Source organism: Eubalaena glacialis, chromosome 2 (assembly GCF_028564815.1).
Source record: "Eubalaena glacialis isolate mEubGla1 chromosome 2, mEubGla1.1.hap2.+ XY, whole genome shotgun sequence".
Classification (NCBI taxonomy): Eukaryota; Metazoa; Chordata; class Mammalia; order Artiodactyla; family Balaenidae; genus Eubalaena; species Eubalaena glacialis.
In genome coordinates, this window is record NC_083717.1 from 120,221,201 (window position 1) to 120,229,815 (window position 8,615).

General features: G+C 42.8%; 1 non-coding gene across 1 annotated transcript; it reads right to left on the reverse strand.

Annotated features, from left to right (window-relative positions):
* Nucleotides 1–4,798: 4,798 nt before the first annotated feature.
* On the reverse strand, nt 4,799–4,990 carry LOC133086141 (U2 spliceosomal RNA). Its single transcript, XR_009699910.1, has one exon. It is a non-coding gene; the product is annotated as a U2 spliceosomal RNA (small nuclear RNA).
* Between the last annotated feature and the right edge of the window lie 3,625 nt (nt 4,991–8,615).

An 8,615-nucleotide genomic window follows, 5' to 3' on the forward strand; every position in this document is an offset into this window, starting at 1 on the left:
GTGACGCCCACAGTTGCTCCAGCAACAAGATAGTATGGGAGGAAGAGGGGAAGAGGTTTTTCAGCGGACAGCGTTCTCTTTGGTCCACCAGCGTCCTCAAAGATGAACTATTTGGATCTGCTTTAAGGCAATGTCTGGCTTTTCCCGGTTCAGTACCCGCTCGGTCCTAATTCTGTTGAGGGCGCTAACTGCAGATGCCTGTCCCAGATCATTAGAGCAAGTCAAGTTGCCCCGCAGTGAGAACCACCTTGGCCGGTCACTGAGCAGGCATCAGTTTAGACTTGGTTATTGGAGGAGAGAAGTGCGGAGCGGGGTTGGGGAGCTCGACCTCTACCCGGACCTGAACTCGATTTGCGATCTGGTCCTTGGGGACGCTTACGAATAAGCGAGGTAGAACCTAAGCCCGCAGGTGTTCATTCATTCAGCAGACATTTATTGGGTGCCTCCTCGGGCCCACGTTTTGCTAAATTGTAGTTCGTTATGCTAGAGTGTAGGTATCCTCAGGGGAATCTGATATAGTCGTAAAAGAGCTGGTGATGGGCAGGGGCGGGGAGAAAGTCCATTAAAGTTCATAGAGTATATGATCAAATGTAGCAGCCTCCTACTCCCAAGCTGACATCTTGAACCCGTCGTACTATCCCAGGATGTCAGCGCTAAAAGACCTGCAAGAGCATTGCCTGGTGCCTGGTTCAAGCCCTACCCTCTCCAATTTATTTTGCAGAGGAAACTAAAGGTTTGAGGTTTTGTATTTTAACAAGTGGGATTAACTATTTATACTTAGCGTTTTAACTTTTTTGAAAAATAAGATCCACCTTAGTTTCTGGCTTTTGCTGCCCTTTTAATTTAACATGAATCTGACCTTCCAGACCTAGTTCATCTCACTGTCAGCTGCAGGTGGTACATAAACCAGGTACTTTTTCAGCTTATTAATAATTTTGAACTATCCTAGGTACTGAAGCAAAATTCCTAAAACAGCAAGTAAACGACAACCTTCCTTCATTTTCACTTCTTATTTGTGTTTAAACTGGAACCAAATCAGCATCAACAAATATACTGATTATCAGTCATGAGCAAAACCTTGCTTAGTTCTAGAAAGAAAAGAAATAATCCATGTCCTCAGAAGATTTACAACCTATTTAAAAAGATATATTCATATTCACACCCACAGAGATTTGCACTGTTATGAGAACTTAAGTTCAATCTAAGCTCTCTTATGTTGCTGAGGGAAAAAAAAAAAATGTGGCTAACCAGACCAGTTCCTATTTCAATATAATAAGGCAAGAAGCATCAGTTTCTCTGACAAGTTGAACCTTTCTCCCTGTCTCATCAGTAAGTAGGAGGGTAGCTTCCTCACCAGTATTCAACTTCAAACTTTAAAGGCTAGGCTGATGCTTTTTAATCATTTAGGAGTGGATTCCTCAGGGGAATCAGCCAGGCTTCTTCCAGTAGTCTGTTCCTTATGTTTTGTCTGCCTTTCATCCATGTCAACTATTATCATAACATCTCCACAGGAACTCCCAAAGGGGGAAAGCAGAAGAGATGAAAAATTCACTTACTGAATGCATCCTTTTCTGAGATCTGCAAAGTCAAACACGAATATAATGACCTAAATCTTTCTGGACTACTTAAAACAGCAAGAAGAGATGGGCCACCAAGGAGGGTCCTTGGCTTCCTGCAGGAAAGAATTCAAGAGCTAGCTGAAATAGAGTGAAAGCAGATTTATTCAGGAGTTACACACTCCACAGACAGAAAGTGGGTCATCTCAGGAGACAGGCCCCAGAGTACGAGGTCGATAGTTTTTATGGGCTGGGTAATTTCATAATCTAACAAGTGGGAGGATTATTCCAACTATTTGGGGGAAGGGGCAGAGATTTCCAGGAGCTGGGCCACTGCCCACTTTTTGGCCTTTTTTGGCCAGCCTCAGAACTGTCATGGTGCTGGTGGGTGTGTCATTTAGCACGCACATGTATTACCGTGAGCTTATAATGAGGCTCCAGGTCTACTGGAATTCGAATCTCCTCCCATCTTGGGCCTAGTTGATTCTAACCAGTATTTGTCCTATCCTCTACGGCTGTGTCATTCTTTTTTTTATTTTGGGCCAGGCCACATGGCTTGTGGGATCTTAGTTCCCTGACCAGGGATTGAACCCGGGCCCCTTCAGTGAAAGCGTCAAGTCTTAACCACTGGACCACCAGGAAATTCCGCTGTGTGTCATTCTTTTAAAGGTTGTGTCCTGCCCCCGTCCCTCCTGTCTCAATTGGGTTCATAAAATTTTCTCCTGAAAATATCTATCTGAAGGCCTGTTCTGCCAGTTTTCCCAAAGCACAGAGTGCCTCATTCCTGACCTCTGCCCTGAACACCTTTCAGGGTGTATTGAAAGTCAGCAACCACAGTGGCTAATGACTCAATCCTTTTAGAGTTGGATGGCAAGAGTGACCTTCTTTAGTTGGCAGGTTGTGGGGATTAAATGAGATAACGTTAACATTAAGCATTTAACATAGCACTTGACACAGAGTAAATGTTCAGGATATATTTGCTCTTATCAACTATCAATAACCCTGGTAATTAACTATGCCTGCTTCCCTATTTTTCTGAATCATTAGAAGTTGGCAAAGCACAGAGCCCCAATATTTTGGGCATGCAAAATATTGGGTACTGGAGGGACTTCAACCCAGATGGCTCTCAGAGGGCAAATCAAATTTATAAGTTGAAGCTGCAGTCAGAGTAGACCTTAGATGTTTTGTTACTAAAACACTGAGAAGAAAAACTGTTTTCCTCTACTCAGGTTCATTGGCCCTATAATTTAGACTGACAAAAAACAGATTAACAAGAGAAAAACAAACAATTTTCCTAACATATGCATCGCACATACACAGGGGAGCACTCAGTTACAAGTAACTCAAAAGGGTGGTTAGAACTTGGGCTTATATAATGTTAACAAGCAATATTCAACTCAGTAAAATTTAAAGATTTTATTGGCTTTATTCAACAATTCATGAGTTGGGCAGCATCCAACCAGCACATAGAAAGGCACTCTGAGGAGCTATCTAAAATAAGAGACTTTTATAGGCAGAAGGGAGAGGGAACAATTAGATTATACTAGACAAAAAAGCAGATTGGTTACGGCAAGGTCACTTTCCTTTTGCGGATGGCAGGGGTCTATTAGGCAGATTACCTAACTAGTACTGATCAGGCAATCCCTGACTGACTGGTTTAAGATTCCATTTCTGGGAGAGCTGAAATTGTAATTAAGTTAGCATAAGTGACTCCATTTTGAGCCTGTTGTCTTGTTTTTAACAATAACATCTTAACAAAAAGAGCAATAAATTTTTAGAGAAGTAACAGGACAGAGAAAAAGAACTTTGAGTTTCTAGGGCAGCAAATTGTGAGAAAGTAAATATATGAAGCATTAATGAAAAATAAGGGCTAATTAGTGACGTTTGTTATGTAGATTCCTCTGGTGCCCTCTCTGGGCTGGTAAGGATCTAGAGTTCTGTCCTTCCTGGTAGAGAGAGGAGGGGAGACATCTTTCTGTCCTGCTTTTAGGCAAATAGGAGGAGGGCAGAGAGCTGTCCTTGCATCTGCTTCTTCCCAGTTGCCTTCAGCTCAAAATATTCCTTATGCTAAGGTGGCATATTTTGGGGTGGCATATTCTGCTACCCTTCAACACTCAACATCATAAAACAATGGGAAAGTAGAAGGGCAAGAAGGTCCCCTTATAAACAAAGGCCATGATTTTACAATGTATCTCTCTACAGTAAGAAATGACATTCTTTATCAAAAGAAAGACAACTCCTCCAAAGAAGAGGACTCTTCTAAAGAAAATCTCTGCATGAGAGTCTGCTTTCCAATTCTTTTCCCTTGTATTTTCACTTTCTCCTTCAGATCCCTCCTTTTGCTTCTCTCTGCTATTGCATGTAACAGCTCCATCTTTTAAACTTTGGCCCTAGTGTGGCCAAAACCCCCTTTCCTTGTATGATAGTGTGATATAACCAGAAATATACATTTGTTCTTCATCTCCGGTTCCTGGCACAGAACTCCTTAAACCCTCATTATTTCCTAAGTGGTAAGAGCAATAGGAACAACTTTTGTTATAATACTTGTTTTTGTCCCCAGTTTCGGAAATAGCTCCAGAGCAATAAAGGTAGAAGGAATGTCTTTTGTTATTCGTAACAAACCTGTTTCAACCACACTGGAGTTTATGTTAATGAAGTGACTTTTGGGAAGTCCCTAAGGATGGGGGCTAGATGCCAGGGGAATGATTGCCACATGATTCCAAGGTTGGAACTTTCAGTTCCTTCTCAAGGTCGAGGAAGGGAGAGGGGCTGGAGATTGAATTCAATCACCAATGGCCAATTATATAATCAATCATGCCTATGTAATGAAGCCTCCATTAAAAAAACGCTAACCAAAAGGGTTCCAAGAACTTATAAGTTGCTGATCACATCCAGATGCTGGGAGGGTCACACATCCCAAGAGGGAATGGAAGCTCTTTGCCTCTTCCCCAGTATCTCAACCTATGCATCTCTTCTTTAGGGCTGTTTCTTTTCTTTTCTTCTCTTTTCTTTTCTTTTCTTTTCTGTATTTATTTTTGGCTGCACTGGGTCTTCATTGCTGTGCGCAGGCTTTCTCTAGTTGAGGCAAGCAGGGCTACTCTTCGTTGCGGTGTGCGGGCTTCTCATTGCAGTGACAGCACAGGGATCGAAACTGTGCCCCCTGTATTGGAAGGCGGATTCTTACCCACTGGACCACCAGGGAAGTCTGGTTATTGCTTTTTAAACTTCAGTTATTATCCCCAGAGGAGTGCACCAGTCCTGGAGATACTGCAATACCAGATCAATGCGTGAAGTGGATGGAGCAAGCTCCTACTCCAACTTCCTGCTCCAAAAAATCTGTTTAATATGTTGTTCTCAGACAGAGAACGTATCAGATATTAAACTGATAAGAACAGATACTACACTTGATCTTAGCCAAAAGGCCGAGAAGCGATGGAACTTTAATTTTTATTAATTCAAATCTAAGTAGCCACATGTGGCTAGTAGCTGTCATATTGGAGAGAGCAAATTTAGAGCTATTGTACTCAGTTCCTTTGTTTACTCTAAGGGTCACACCATATTCATAGTTCATTCAAAAGGCGATGACACCCATTTGAAACCAAAGAATGATCTATCCCTGCCAGGCCTGAACTGTCAGGTCATCAGTTCCACCTACTTCTGGAATATTTAATATGATTTACAGGCACAGGAAGGAGGTGTGGTGCTCCAGGGACAATGGTGCTTCAAGGACAAAGGACGACCCTGCATGAAAATGTTTCGAAGTTACACCCACTACCAGACTCTTTATCAATCGCCCTCCCCACCATGTTGCGATGGTTACGAAATTCCTGAGCCCGCCTGTCCCAAATAAGGAAAGGCATCTTCCCTGTCTCACTCCCACCCTATAGAAGGAAGGTATATGTGCCTCAACCATCAGTAAACAAAATTTTCACCTCGGACCATTCTTTTGTTTTCTGGCTATAAAAACTGATCAATAGCACGTGTTCAGGCTCGACTCTCCCAGACTACTAGGAAGTCGGCCCGGTGTTCTGGCAGCAACCCTTCCCTCTAATAAATTCTATCTTCTTTACATTCTACCTTGTGTCTGGAAATTCTTTTCCAACCCGCGTTCAGACCACAACAAGAGGGTTTGTTAAAATTAGTTTCCATCCATAAAGACCATATTAATACTTTAATCACACATAAAATCATACGTAAAATTGTTACCGAGTCCAAGCTCGCTCTGCTTGCTACACGACAGGCCAATAAATTGGAGAGAGGTGTTGAGGCAAGGGATACAATACGACTTTATTCGGAAAGCCGGCAGACTGAGAAGATGGCAGACTAGTGTGTCCGAAAAACCATCTTATGGGGTTTGGATGCCAGTTCCTTTTATAGAACAGAGATGGGGAGGAGATGAGGAAGTAAAGTAAAGAGGCCATAAGATTTGCAATGTCCCCTGGAATGGCCAGCCTTGGGGAGGGGTTGTGTTAATTTCTTCTTTCTTGCAGCCATCCACAGGTGGACAGGGTCAGGATGTTTCCCTGAACAAAGGCACTTTGGTTCAGGCAGAGAGGCAGGGTTCCCTGAGGCAGGCCATTGTGTATAGACAGTATCCTTTTAGTGAACAAAAGCAACGGGAATCAAAGGTTAAAGTAAAAGAAAGAGATCCAACATGTAGTCAGATTTGGCTCTTCCCTGTTACAGAATCACATATGCTGGAGGTACAAGATACACTTGCACATAGTGTATCTTACCTTGAAGCTAAGGAGAAATAAGAACCTTACGTTTCTCCTCAGAGGCCTGCCTAGAGCAGGCCTGAGAGTCTTCTCCGCTCTATAATTCTAACAGATCCAGCCTAATCCTGAGATATCCCAGCTCTGGGGATGAAACCAAGCAGAACCCTGCAGGACCCTCCCTGGTACAAAAGCCCCTCTGTGTCCTCTGTTTCTTATTTGTAGAAAAAGGCTTTGGTCTCCTAGGCCTTCCCTGAGTGCCAAAGAGCAGACTCAAGCAGTTACTAATTCGAGAGGTGAAGGAACACAGAAACAAAGGTAAAGCAGTCAAGAAACAATTGCTCAATGATAAACCAGCCCAAGTTCTCCCTCAAAGGATATGCATAATGATCTGACATATATCTTTGAGTTTTTCTGCAGAAACTAACATCCCCACCCAGGTGGAGGATGGTGGCTCTATGCTGAGCACAAGCACATAGACCCCAGACTGGTTGGAACCAGAAGGCTGATGATTAAAATTCCTGAAACACCACCCTGTTACCTCACCACCAACCAATCAGAAGAAAGTCATGCCCCTTGCAACCCTCACTTCAAATGTTGCATTTAAGAATATATATATATGTATAACTGAATCACTTTGCTGTACAGCAGAAATTAACACAGCATTGTAAATCAACTATACTTCAATAAAAAAATTAAAAATTTTTTAATAAATAAATTTTTAATAAATAAATTAAAATTTTTTAAATAAATAAATAAATTTTTTTAAAAAAGAAAAAATAATAACCCTTTCCTGAAAGCCATCGGGGATTTCGGGTCTTTTGAGTACAAGCCACCTGTACTCCTGGCTGGGCCCTGCAATAACTACTATACTTTCCTTCACCACAACCCAGTGTCAGTAAATTAGCTTTGCTGTGTGGTGAGCAGACACAAGTTCAGTTCAGTAACAGGGATGCCTTAAGGGATCTATTAACTTTGGTTATAAAAGGCATTTTCTATATGTTCAAGTTTCCTACTTCTCTCCAACCTCTACTGTAGAGCTGGGTTGGCACACAGAAACAAAATACAAATGCTTCTGTGCACTGCCACAAGAGATGAGGTCTGGAGAGATCTAATACCAGTTCCAGCCAGGTCATCCTTGCCCCCAAAAGTTCTACATCTTACAGGTTTTCAGAAAAGTGGGAGATTTTGTTGCCCTGTCTCGGAGTGATGTAGCCTGGAATTTCCTATATGGTATAGCTTCCAAAAGCCCTTGACACTGATGATCAGAGAAAAATGCACAAACTAAAAGTTGAGAGTTAAGTTTTATTTGGGGACCTTACTGAGGACTGTAGCCTAGGAGACAGCCTCTCAGATAGCTCTGAGGAACTGCTCCGAAGAGGAGCCAGGATATACAGTTTTTGCTTAAAAAAAACAAAAACAAAAACATAGTCGAACATGGAAATATGACTGCTTATCACAAAAAACAGACATCTCAAGTTAATTTTAGTGCTTTACTATGTATGGGGAAGATGCAAACATCTGGGGCTCACTGAAATTATTCCTTAGATATGCATCTTAACTACCTAGGGCCAGTATCCAGAGCACAGAATGTTTCCTGTTTCTCTCCATCCTGACTTCCCCTCAGGGCGCACCATGGGGTGGGAGTGTGCAGGGGGAGACCACACTGGCTGATGGCTTGATGGCGGGCAACATTCGTTGTTTACTGGAATAGCAGGTCACATTCTTTGTTTACCGGAATGACAGGCAACATTCCCTTTCCATAACACTTAGCACATTGTTTTTTAGGTACTTGTTTATACATATACCTCCTCACTAGACTTTTCATCCATTTCTTTCTCCAGTAAGGACCGACTGTGTACTCTGTGCCACACTCTGTCCTAGGGGCTGGCAGCAAAGCTGAGAACAAGACAGACAAGGTCCTCCAGGAAACTTGGGCTCTAGTGGAGGGAAAATGATAATAAATGAGTCCACAAATATGCACGATAATTTAATAAAATAGAATAATGTGATAGAGTGACTGGGCATCTCTTTTAAGGCTGTTTTTTGTTGTTTTTTTTTAATTTATTTTTGTCTGTGTTGGGTCTTCGTTTCTGTGCGAGGGCTTTCTCTAGTTGCAGCAAGCGGGGGCCACTCTTCGTCGCGATGCATGGGCCTCTCACTGTCGCGGCCTCTCCCGTTGCGGAGCACGGGCTCCAGACGCGCAGGCTCAGTAGTTGTGGCTCACGGGCTTAGTTGCTCCGCGGCATGTGGGATCCTCCCAGACTAGGGCTCGAACCCGTGTCCCCTGCATTGGCAGGCAGATTCTCAACCACTGCGCCACCAGGGAAGCCCTGGGCATCTC